The 13,188-nt window shown below is 42.1% G+C and overlaps 1 long non-coding RNA gene across 1 annotated transcript in view; it reads right to left on the reverse strand.

Moving 5' to 3' along the window:
• The window catches only part of LOC111960399 (uncharacterized), a 77,278-nt gene that overhangs the window by 22,786 nt on the left and 41,304 nt on the right, over positions 1-13,188 (reverse strand). The window lies entirely within an intron of this gene.

Here is a 13,188-nt window from a genome sequence, read left to right on the forward strand (position 1 = left end):
AAACATACTATGAATTTATAAAAACGTGAAAATGACCATATCTAAGTGCTCGCTTGTCAGAAAATGTTAACACAACTTGTCATATTCTTCCTGGGGGTGTATATGAACAGATTTTAATGTTTCTAAAACGCTGTCAGTTCCCACTTTATGGAAAAGAGTAGGCTTACATCTTGGGCTTGGACGGAGACATGASTATCTCCTCATTGTATACAGATCTCTGGTATCCCTTATTTACTCAAGTGTTTTGTTGGTCAATTTCTTCAGCAGATGATCAGGTCTATACAATTACCAAACTTATATATTGGTAGTACAAAGGAAACACAGACTCTTTGTTTAAGTATTAAAATCCTTCAGTAATACAATTGTAGGCAGAAGTTGATACAGAGTACAGTATGTGATAGCTCTCCCCAGGTTCTGCAAGGGTTCTAAGACATCCTGCAACTTATATAGCTCAAAAGTATGTTTGACCGAAACTTGACATTGCATCACAGGCACAGGGTCATAACAAGGTGACATTTCACCACAGGCGAGTCTCTACGCACGCACCACTTTTCCGTTTAAATTTTTGTATAATTTTTTTGAAACAAGTCATTTTTTTCATTTCACTTCACGAGTTTGGACTATTTTGTGTATGTCCATTATATGGAATCCAAATAAAAATCAATTTAAATGACAGGTTGTAATGCTACAAAATAGGAAAAACGCCATCGGGGATGAATACTTTTGCAAAGCACTGTAGTCTTAGACTTTCATTATTTGAATGAAAGGTGTGCTAATCAAGTTTTAATAAATGTAAGATTAACTTGTAGGGAAGGCACCCTGACATAGGAGCCAGTGGTGTAAAATACTTAAGTAGTATTTTCAAGCATTTTAACTTAAGTAGTTTGTTGGGGTATCTGTACTTTACTTTATAATTTATATTTTGGACAACTTTTACATMTATTTCTCCTACATTCCTAAATAAAACAATGTACTTTTTACTCCATACATTTCCCCTGACACCCAAAAGAACTTGTTACATTTCGAAAGCTTGCAGAACAGGAAAATGGTCAAATTAACACACTTATCAAGAGAACATCCCTGGTCATCCCTATGGAGTCTGATCTTGCGGACTCACGAAACACAAATGCTTCATTTGTCTAAGTATTGGAGTGTGCCCCCCAAAAATGTAATTGTGTCGTCTGGTTTGCTTAATATAAGAATTGTGAAAATGATAAAGCAATTCTATTACTTTTGATACTTAAGTATACAATTGAAGTCGGAAGTTTACATCACTCTAGGTTGGAATCATTGAAACTCGTTTTTCAACCACTCCACAAATTTCTGGTTAACTAACTATAGTTTTGGCAAGTCGGTTAGGTCATCTACTTTGTGCATGACACAAGTCATTTTTCCAACAACTGTTTACAGACAGATTATTTCACTCATTTGAGTCATTTATCACAATTCCAGTGGGTCAGAAGTTTACATACACTAAGTCACTGTGCCTTTAAACAACTTGGAAAATTCCTGAAAATTATGTAATGGTTTAGAAATTCTGATTATCTAATTGACATCATTGAGTCAATTGATGTGCACCTGTGGATGTATTTCAAGGCCTACCTTCAAACTCAGTATCTCTTTGCTTGACATCCTGGGAGAAACAAATAAAATCAGCCCAAGACCTCAGAAAAAAAATTGTAGACCTCCACAAGTCTGGTTCTTCCTTGGGAGCAATTTCCAAATGTCTGAAGGTACCATGTTCATCTGTACAAACAATAGTACGCAAGTATAAACACCATGGGACCACGCAGCCGCCATACCGCTCAGGAAAGAGACGCGTTCTGTCTCCTAGAGATGAACGTACTTTGTGCGAAAAGTGCAAATCAATACCAGAACAACAGCAAAGGACCCTTTGAAGATGCTGGAGGAAACAGGTACAAAAGTATCTATATCCACAGTAAATCGAGTCCCATATCGACAGCCTGAAAGGCCGCTCAGCAAAGAAGAAGCCACTGCTCCTAAACCTGCACATGGGGACAAAGATTGTACTTTTTGGAGAAATGTCCTCTGGTCTGATGAACCATAAATAGAACTGTTCGGCCATAATGACCATCGTTATGTTTGAGGGAAAAAGGGGAAGCTTGCGAGCCGAAGAACCCATCCCAACCATGAAGCACGGGATCCAGCATTAACCTCCTTGGGTACGTGAGACGGTAGCGTCCCACCCTTCAACAGCCATGAAACTGCTGGCGCCAAATTCAAATACAGAAACTCCATTATAAAATTCAGAAAACAAAACATATTTTACATAGGTTTAAAGATTAACTTCTTGTGAATCCAACCACGGTGTCAGATTTAAAAAATGCTTTACGGCGAAAGCATACCTTACGATTATTTGAGAACATAGCCCAGCAACAAATCATTACAAACAGTAACCAGCCAAGTAGAAGAGTTACACAAGTCAGAAATAGAGATAAAATTCATCCCTTACCTTTGATGATCTTCATATGGTTGCAGTCAGCAGACATTCATTTACTCAATAAATGTTCCTTTTGTTCGATGAAGTCTCTTATATCCAAAAACCTCCGTTTTGTTCGCACGTTTTCTTCAGTAATCCACAGGCTCAAACGCAGTCAAAACAGGCAGACAAAAAAATCCAAATTGTATCTGTAAAGTTCATAGAAACATGTCAAACGATGTTTATATTCAATCCTCAGGTTGTTTTTAGCCTAAATAATTGATAATATTTCAACCGGACAATAACGTTGTCAATATAAAAGGTAAACAAGAAAGGCACTCTCTCTGTCATGCGCATGAAAAAGCTCTGTGACACTTTAGGGTCCACCATTCAGACTGCTCTTACTTCCTCATTTTTTAGAATACAAGCCTGAAACAATTTCTAAAGACTGTTGACGTCTAGTGGAAGGCATAGGAACTGCATTTTGAGTCCTAATCAATGGATACTGTAATGGCATTGAATAGAAAACTACAAAACCAACAAAGAAACTACTTCCGAATGGATTTGTCTCAGGTTTTCGCCTGCCAAATCACTTCTGTTATACTCACAGACACTATTTTTACAGTTTTGGAAACTTTACAGTGTTTTCTATCCAAATCTACCAGTTATATGCATATCATATCTTCTGGGCCAGAAGCAGGCAGTTTAATTTGTGAATGCTTTTCATCCAAAATTCCGAATGCTGCCCCTACCCTAGAGAAGTTAAAGTGTTGGGGGTGATTTGCTGCAGGAGGGACTGGTGCACTTCACAAAATAGATGGCATCATGAGGCAGGAAAATTATGTGGATTTATTGATGCAACATCTCAAGACATCAGTCAGGAAGTTAAAGCTTGTAGCAAATGGGTCTTCCAAATGGACAATCACCCCAAGTGTACTTCCAAAGTTGTGGCAAAATGGCTTAAGGACAACAAAGTCAAGGTATTGAGTGGCAATCACAAAGCCCTGACCTCAACCAATAGAAAATGTGTGGCAGAACTGAAAAAGCGTTTGCGAGCAATTAGGCTACAAACCTGACTCAGTTACACCAGCTCTGTCAGGAGGAATGGGCCAAAATTCACCCAACTTATTGTGGGAAGCTTGTGGAAGGCTAGCCGAAAAATTTGACCCAAGTTTGAAAAAAAAAGGCAATGCTACCAAATACTAATTGAATGTATGTAAACTTCTGACTCACTGGGAATGTGATGAAAGAAATAAAAGCTGATATAAATCATTCTATCTACTATTATTCTGACATTTCACGTTCTTAAAATAAAGTGGTGATCCTAACTGACGTAAGAGAGGGAATATTTACTAGGATTAAWTGTCAGGAATTGTGAAACACTGAGTTTAAATCTATGTGGCTAAGGTGTATGTAAACATCTGACTTCAACTGTACTTTGTAAGTCTATGGAACTGGGTGAGAACCATGAGCCTCCTAGGTTTGTTTTAAAGTCGGTGTACCCAGAGGAGGACGGAAGCAAGCTGTCCTCCGGCTACACCATGGTGCTACCCTACAGAGTGCTGTTGAGGCTACTGTAGACCTTCATTGCAAATTGTGTGTTTAATAAACTATTTGGTGACGTGATATATATTTAGCATTGTTTAATCTGAAAAGGATAACTTAAATGTTTTTTTAAAATTATGTTTTAATGAAATTCTCTCAGGATGGTACTCCCCTTCCTCCTCTGAGGAGCCTCCACTGCCTGCTGTATGCATGCACTTAGTCTACTTTATAAACATGATTTTCACTCTCTACATGAACATTTWAAAAAATTGCGTGCTAACATTAAATATTGATACTAATATGCTCTGATATACTTATCCTCTGTTGATGCCTGTGATCTTAGTGGATTTAAACACAATAAACAAATACCTCACTGTCTCTGAGGACAACAGAAAGATTACATATCCATTGCCAAGCGGAGACCATCTGTATCCTGATCACCCTGAACTTTTGCATCTTCCACAAGTGCTTTGTGAAGAGGGTTTGCCTAGGCGCTGTTACTGGGAGGTTGAGTGGAATGATGACACATTTCATGTTGGAGTGGCATGTAATTAAATCGGCAGGTCAATAAGGGTTCACACCTCTCTTGGAAGTAATAACGTGTCCTGGGAACTGTACTGCCTTGATGCTTACTCTTGTGCGGCACACCACAATAACAAGAGCACTTTAATCCCTAATGTCCCCAAACACCCCAGTCCTCCAATCTCCCCTAGAATAGGAGTGTATCAGGATTGGCCTGCTGGCACTTTGTCTATTATAGTATCTCTAATATACTGACCCACATGTTCATGTTCCACACCACATTTACTGAACCTGTCCATCCAGGGTTCTTTCTCCCAATAATAACATTGGTGTCCCTGTGTCAGATAGATTAGCTACCTGTGTCCATGTGAAACACCTGAGACATTCCTGTTCAAGAACAGCTGTGTGATGTACGATATATAGAATCGAATACTGTGTTGTCAATCAACAATGATTGATGTGAATTTGAGTAACATGTCACAGGCAGGACAAACGGTGAGCTAGAGCCTACAGTACAATATGCAGTTATCAATGTTATGGATATGTATGGAGTTACAGTACCAATATTAGTTATCAAGCATAAAATACTCTATAGACTTAAAATATACAGTTCTTCAGTCTAATTATGTGATAAAAGTTAGGACGAATGTTTGTATTGTATAAACATGAATCAAGAAATCATCTGAATTTCTATTGCTGTGTACTGGAGTTTATCTAAATGCTAGTTCTGGAAGGATAAAAGAGAAATAATGTTGTTGAGATTGTTTATTACTTCAGCAGTAATAAATTCATGAATTTCTTTGAGGAAAAGATCATGATCATTAGAAAGCAAATTACGGACTCCTCTTTAAATCTGCGTATTCCTCCAAAGCTCAGCTGTCCTGAGTCTGTACAACTCTGCCAGGACCTAGGATCAAGAGAGACACTCAAGTGTTTTAGTACTATATCTCTTGACACAATGATGAAAATAATCATGGCCTCTAAACCTTCAAGCTGCATACTGGACCCTATTCCAACTAAACTACTGAAAGAGCTGGCTTCTGTGCTTGGCCCTCCTATGTTGAACATATAAATGGCTCTCTATCCACAGGATGTGTACCAAACTCACTAAAAGTGGCAGTAATAAAGCCTCTCTTGAAAAAGCCAAACCTTGACGCAGAAAATATTTTAAAAATCTTCCATTCCTCTCAATAATTTTAGAAAAAGCTGTTGCGCAGCAACTCACTGCCTTCCTGAAGAACAACAATGTATACGAAATGCTTCAGTCTGGTTTTAGACCCGATCATAGCACTGAGACTGCACTTGTGAAGGTGGTAAATGACCTTTTAATGGCGTCAGACCGAGGCTCTGCATCTGTCCTCTGCTCCTAGACCTTAGTGCTGCCTTTGATACCATCGATCACCACATTCTTTTGGAGCGATTGGAAACCCAAATTGGTCTACACGACAAGTTCTGGCCTGGTTTAGATCTTATCTGTCGGAAAGATATCAGTTTGTCTCTGTGAATGGTTTGTCCTCTGACAAATCAACTGTACATTTCGGTGTTCCTCAAGGTTCCGTTTTAGGACCACTATTGTTTTCACTATATATTTTACCTCTTGGGGATGTAATTCGAAACATAATGTTAACTTTCACTGCTATGCAGATGACACACAGTTGTACATTTCAATGAAACATGGTGAAGCCCCAAAATTGCCCTCGCTAGAAGCCTGTGTTTCAGACATAAGGAAGTGGATGGCTGAAAACGTTCTACTTTTAAACTCGGACAAAACAGAGATGCTGTTTCTAGGTCCTAAAAAACAAAGAGAGATCTTCTGCTGAATCTGACAATTAATCTTGCATTGCTTGCTGTTTGGGGTTTTAGGCTGGGTTTCTGTACAGCACTTTGAGATATCAGCTGATGTACGAAGGGCTAAATAAATAAATTTGATTTGATTTGATTTGTTTAAAAAATATGTCTTGTTTCAAATGTGCCCAAAATGAAAAATTCATTTTTTTGTATTTATTGTATTCAATACATTGTCATGCTCAAGCATGTCATCAATTTATGGTTGTTAGTTTTTTATAATTTCTTTTATTTTTATTTCACCTTTATTTAACCAGGTAGGCTAGTTGAGAACAAGTTCTCATTTACAACTGCGACCTGGCCAAGATAAAGCAAAGCAGTGTGACACAGACAACAACACAGTGTTACACATGGAATAAACAATAAACAAGCCAATAACACAATAAACAAGTCAATGACACAGTAGGAAAAAATAAGAAAGTCTATATACAGTGTGTGCAAAAGGCATGAGGAGGTAGGCAATAAATAAGCCAAAGGAGTAAATAATTACAATTTCAGATTAACACTGGAGTGATAAATGAGCAGATGATGATGTGCAAGTAGAGATACTGGTCTGCAAAAGAGCAGAAAGGTAATAAAAACAGTATGGGGATGAGGTAGGTAGATTGGGTGGGCTATTTACAGATGGACTATGTACAGCTGCAGCGATCGGTTAGCTGCTCAGATAGCTGATGTTTAAAGTTGTTGAGGGAATAAAAGTCTCCAACTTCAGCGATTTTTGCAAATTGTTCCTGTCACTGGCAGCAGAGAACTGGAAGGAAAGGCGGCCAAATGAGTGTTGGCTTTAGGGATGATCAGTGAGATATACCTAGCATAGACTTATAGATGACCTGTAGCCAGTGGGGCTGGCGACGAATATGTAGCGAGGGCCAGCTGACTAGAGCATACAGGTCGCAGTGGTGGGTTAGTATAAGGTGATTTGGTAACAAAACGGATGGCACTGTGATAGACTGCATCCAGTTTGCTGAGTAGAGTATTGGAAGCTATTTTGTAGATGACATCGCCGAAGTCGAGGATCGGTAGGATAGTCAGTTTTACTAGGGTAAGTTTTGCGGCGTGAGTGAAGGAGGCCTTGGTTGCGAAATAGAAAGCCGATTCTAGATTTGATTTTGGATTTTAATATTGATGTCTGGAAGAGAGTTTACAGTCTAGCCAGACACCTAGGTATTTATAGTTGTCCACATATTCTTGGTCGGAACTGTCTTGGGTGCTGATGCTAGTCGTGCGGGCGGGTGCGGGCAGCGAACGGTTGAAAAGCATGCATTTGGTTTTACTAGCATTTAAGAGCAGTTGGAGGCCACGGAAGGAGTGTTGTATGGCATTGAAGCTCGTTTGGAGGTTAGTTAGCACAGTGTCCAAAGAAGGGCCAGACGTATACAGAATGGTGTCGTCTGCGTAGAAGTGGATCAGGGAATCCCCGCAGCAAGAGCGACATCATTGATATATACAAAGAAAAGAGTCGGCCGAGAATTGAACCCTGTGGCACCCCATAGAGACTGCCAGAGGACTGACAACATGCCTCCGATTTGACACACTGAACTCTGTCTGTAAAGTAGTTGGTGAACCAGGCGAGGCAGTCATTAGAGAAACCAAGGCTATTGAGTCTGCCGATAAGAATACGGTGATTGACAGAGTCAAAAGCCTTGGCCAGGTCGATGAAGACGGCTGCACAGTACTGTCTTTTATCGATGGCGGTTATGATATCATTTAGTACCTTGAGCGTGGCTGAGGTGCACCGTGACCGGCTCGGAAACCGGATTGCCACAGCGATCTGTTTATTAAGATCTGTTTATTAACTTGGCTTTCGAAGACTTAGATAGGCAGGCAGGATGGATATAGGTCTGTAACAGTTTGGGGGGGATGACCTAGGCAGCTTTCCAATCTTTGGGAGTCTCGGACGATACGAAAGAGAGGTTGAACAGATGGTATAGGGTTGCAACAATGGCGGCGGATAGTTTTAGAAAGAGAGGGTCCAGATTGTCTAACCCAGCATTGTCGAGTCCAGGTTTTTGGATTGGCTATCTCGATTTGGGTGAAGGAGAAGCTGTGGAGGCTTGGGCGAGTAGCTGCGGGGGGGGGGGGGGCTGTTGGCCGGTTGTAGTAGCCAGGAGGAAGGCATGGCCAGCCGTTGAGAAATGCTTATTGACATTTCCGATTATTATGGATTTAACGGTGGTGACCGTGTTACCTAGCCTCAGTGCAGTGTGCAGCTGGGAGGAGGTGCTCTTGTTCTCCATGGACTTTACAGTGTCCCTAAACTTTTTGGAGTTAAAACTACAGGATGCAAATTTCTGCTTGAAAAAGCTAGCCTTTGCTTTCCTGACTGACTGCGTGTATTGGTTCCTGACTTCCCTGAACAGTTGCATATCGCGGGGACTATTCGATGCTAGTGCAGTCCGCCACAGGATGTTTTTGTGCTGGTCAAGGGCAGTCAGGTCTGGAGTGAACCAAGGGCTATATCTGTTCTTAGTTCTGCATTTTTTGAAAGGGYCATGCTTATCTAAGATGGTGAGGAAATTACTTTTAATGAACGACCAAGCATCCTCGACTGACAGGATGAGGTCAATATCCTTCCAGGATATTAGAAAGGCCTGCTCGCTGAAGTGTTTTAGGGAGCGTTTGACAGTGATGAGGGGTGGTCGTTTGACCACGGACCCATAGCGGATACAGGCAATGAGGCAGTGATCACTGAGATCCTGATTGAAAACAGCGGAGATGTATTTGGAGGGCAAGTTGGTCAGGATAATGTCTATGACCCATGTTTACGGATTTAGGGTTGTACCTGGTGGGTTCCTTGATYATTTGTGTGAGATTGAGGGCATCTAGCTTAGATTGTAGGACTGCCGGGGTGTTAAGCATATCCCAGTTTAGGTCACCTAACAGAACGAACTCTGAAGSTAGATGGMGGGCYATCAATTCACATATGGTGTCCAGGGCACAGCTGGGAGCGGAGGGGGGTCGATAGCAGGCAGCAACGGTGAGAGACTTATTTCTGGAGAGATTCATTTTTAAAATTAGAAGTTCGAACTGTTTGGGTATAGACCTGGAAAGTATGACAGAACTCAACTCCTCCCCCTTTGGCAGTTCTATCTTGACGGAAAATGTTGTAGTTGGGTATGGAAATCTCAGAATTTTTGGTGGCCTTCCTAAGCCAGGATTCGGACACGGCAAGGACATCAGGGTTGGCGGAGTGTGCTAAAGCAGTGAGTAAAACAAACTTAGGGCGGAGGCTTCTGATGTTAACATGCATGAAACCAGTTTGTGTTTGAGAGAGAGAAATAATAAAGACTAATTCCAATATTTATATGATTAATGTGAACAGACATTGATACCTGTGAGCATATATTTCAACATGCTGATTTGGCAGGACGATGGAGTGAGAAGTTGAGCTGGCGGAAGAGCCTGTCCAGAGACAGAATTAGAGGATTAGGCCAGGGCAGCTGTTATTATACTAGACCACAGCCTTCTCATATTCTACATTCACTGTGGTTTCTGCCCAGACTGGCCACCACATCTTAAAAAATACCAAGGCAAGCATGCCCGTGTGGTTCTGCTCTCATTGACAAGTGCACTCACACACACACACACACACACACACACACACACACACACAACACACACGTGTTGATATTAACTTACACGCCCAGATACAGACCAACAAAACACATTGTTGTAACACATTTATACTGTGCAAACACAATGATGAAAATCAAATCAGATCAAATCAAACAATAATAATTGTCACATACACATGGTTAGCAGATGTTAATGCGAGCGTAGCGAAATGCTTGTGCTTCTAGTTCCGACAATGCAGTAATAACCAACGAGTAATCTAACCTATCAATTTCACAACAACTACCTTATACACACAAGTGTAAAGGAATGAAGAATATGTACATAAAAATATATGAATGAGTGATGGTACAGAACGGCATAGGCAGATGCAGTAGATGGTATCGAGTACAGTATATACATATGAGATGAGTAATGTACGGTATGTAAACATTATATGAAGTGACATTGTTTAAAGTGGCTAGTGATACATTTTTCCATCAATTTTTCCATTGTTAAAGTGGCTGGAGTTGAGTCAGTATGTTGGCAGCAGCCACTCAATGTTAGTGGTGGCTGTTTAACAGGCCTTGAGATAGAAGCTGTTTTTCAGTCTCTRGGTCCCTATTTTGATGCACCTGTACTGACCTCGCCTTCTGGATGATAGCGGGGTGAACAGGCAGTGGCTCGGGTGGTTTTCGTCCTTGATGATCTTTATGGCCTTCCTGTGACATCGGGTGGTGTAGGTGTCCAGGAGGGCAGGTAGTTTGCCCCCGGTGATGCGTTGTGCAGACCTCACTACCCTCTGGAGAGCCTTACGGTTGTGGGCGGAGCATTGCCTAGCCAGCGTGGTCGATACAGCCGTCGACAAAACCAAAGGAAAAAAATGCTCTGATTGTGCATCTGTAAAAGTTTGTGAGTGCTTTTGGTGACAAGCCGAATTTCTTACAGCCTCTGAGGTTGAAGAGGCGTGCTGCGCCTTCTTCACCACGCTGTCTGTGTGGTGGACCAATTCAGTTTGTCTGTGATGTGTACGCCGAGAACATAAAACGTACTACCCTCTCCACTACTTGTCCGTCGATGTGGATAGGGGGGTGCTCCCTCTGCTGTTTCCTGAAGTCCACGATCATTCTCCTTTGTTTTGTTGACGTTGAGGTGTGAGGTTATTTTTCCTGACACCACACTCCGAGGGCCCTCATCTCCTCCCTGTAGGCCGTCTCGTCGTTGTTGGTAATCAACCTACCACTGTAGGTGTGCTGCAACTTATGAATGAGTTGGAGGCGTGCATGGCACGCAGTCGTGGGTGAAAAGGGAGTACAGGAGAGGCTAGAACGCACCCTTGTGCGGCCTCAGTGTTGAGGATCAGCGGAGTGGAGATGTGTTACCTACCCTCACCATCCTGGGGGGGCGCCGTCAGGGAAGTCCAGTACCCAGTTGCCACAGGGCGGGGCTGAGACAGGATCTCGAACTGTGATGACGAGTTTGGAGGGTACTATGGTGTTAAATGCTGAGCTGTAGTCGATGACACGCATTCTCACATAGTATTCCTCTTGTCCAGATGGGTTAGGCAGTGTGCAGTGTGGTTGCGATTGCGTTCGTCTGTGGAACCTATTGGCGCGGTAAGCAAATTGGAGTGGGTCTAGGGTGTCAGGTAGGGTGGAGGTGATATGGTCTTGACTAGTCTCTCAAAGCACTTCATGATGAGGAAGTGAGTGCTACGGGGCGTAGTCGTTTAGCTCAGTTACCTTAGCTTTAGGGAACAGGAACAAATGGTGGCCCTCTTGAAGCATGTGGGGACAGCAGACTGGGATAAGGATTGGTTGAATATGTCCGTAAACACACCAGCCAGCTGGTCTGCGCATGCTCTGAGGACGCGGCTGGGGATGCCGTCTGGGCCTGCAGCCTTGCGAGGGTTAACACGTTTAAATGTTTTACTCACCTCGGCTGCAGTGAAGGAGAGTCCGCAGGTTTTGGTAGCGTGCCGTGTCAGTGGCACTGTATTGTTCTCAAAGCGGGCAAAGAAGTTGTTTAGTCTGTCTGGGAGCAAGACATCCTGGTCCACGACGYGGCTGGTTTTCGTTTTGTAATCCGTGATTGACTGTAGACCCTGCCACATACCTATTGTGTCTGAGCCATTGAATTGCGACTCTACTTTGTCTCTATACTGACGCTTAGCTTGTTTGATTGCCTTGCGGAGGYAATAGCTACACTGTTTGTATTCGGTCATGTTTCCGGTCAACTTACCCTGATTAAAAGCAGTGGTTCGCGCTTTCAGTTTCACACGAATGCAGCCATCAATCCACGGTGTCTGGTTTGGGAATGTTTTAATAGTTGCTGTGGGTATGACATCGCCGATGCACTTGCTAATAAACTCGCTCACCGAATCAGCGTATTCGTCAATATTGTTGTTTGACGCAATGCGGAACATATCCCAGTCCACGTGATCGAAGCAATCTTGAAGCGTGGAATCAGATTGGTCGGACCAGTGTTGAACAGACCTGAGCGCGGGAGCTTCCTGTTTTAGTTTCTGTCTATAGGCTGGAAGCAACAAAATGGAGTCGTGGTCAGCTTTTTTGAAAMGAGGGCGGGGGAGGGRCTTATATGCATTGCGGAAGTTAGAATAACAATGATCCAGGGTTTTACCAGCCCTGGTTGCACAATAMAATTTAGGGAGTCTTGTTTTCAGATTGGCCTTGTTAAAATCCCCAGCTACAATGAATGCAGCCACAGGATATGTGGTTTCCAGTTTACATAGAGTCAAATGATGATGATGATGAAGAGGAAGATGATCACAAAGCAGTGTTTCTCACAATGGGTTCTAATAACAGGGCTTTCTATTCCAAAGCCTGTTCAGAGTAAAGTTCCTACACAAAGGGTGCACATGATAGGCATACTATATATATTTAGGAATTTCAAGCCAATCTATTTTCATATCAACAGATCCATTTTTTTTTTTACTGAATCCAGTTTTAACCCTGTGGACTAGCTACATGAAAATGAACAATTCTGTGCCCTCTCTTTTTGACCAGAGTGCCGATGGAAACAGGTTTTCTACCAGCATATCCCATAATAATCCTCAATGACATTGACTCTCACTCTGTAGAAGGAAATGTTGTGCGTGGTTTGAGTTTGCTTTTCAGGATAGTGTGCTGTGCTTGTAGCCAACAGTGTAGTGAAGCAGCCATTCATTATATGCTATGTACACACACACACACACACACACACACACACACACACATTGACATATATTCCATTACTGTACCAGTTTTCCAAAAACACGGAGCAAA

This window comes from Salvelinus sp. IW2-2015, linkage group LG37 (assembly GCF_002910315.2).
Source record: "Salvelinus sp. IW2-2015 linkage group LG37, ASM291031v2, whole genome shotgun sequence".
In the NCBI taxonomy this organism is placed as follows: domain Eukaryota; kingdom Metazoa; phylum Chordata; class Actinopteri; order Salmoniformes; family Salmonidae; genus Salvelinus; species Salvelinus sp. IW2-2015.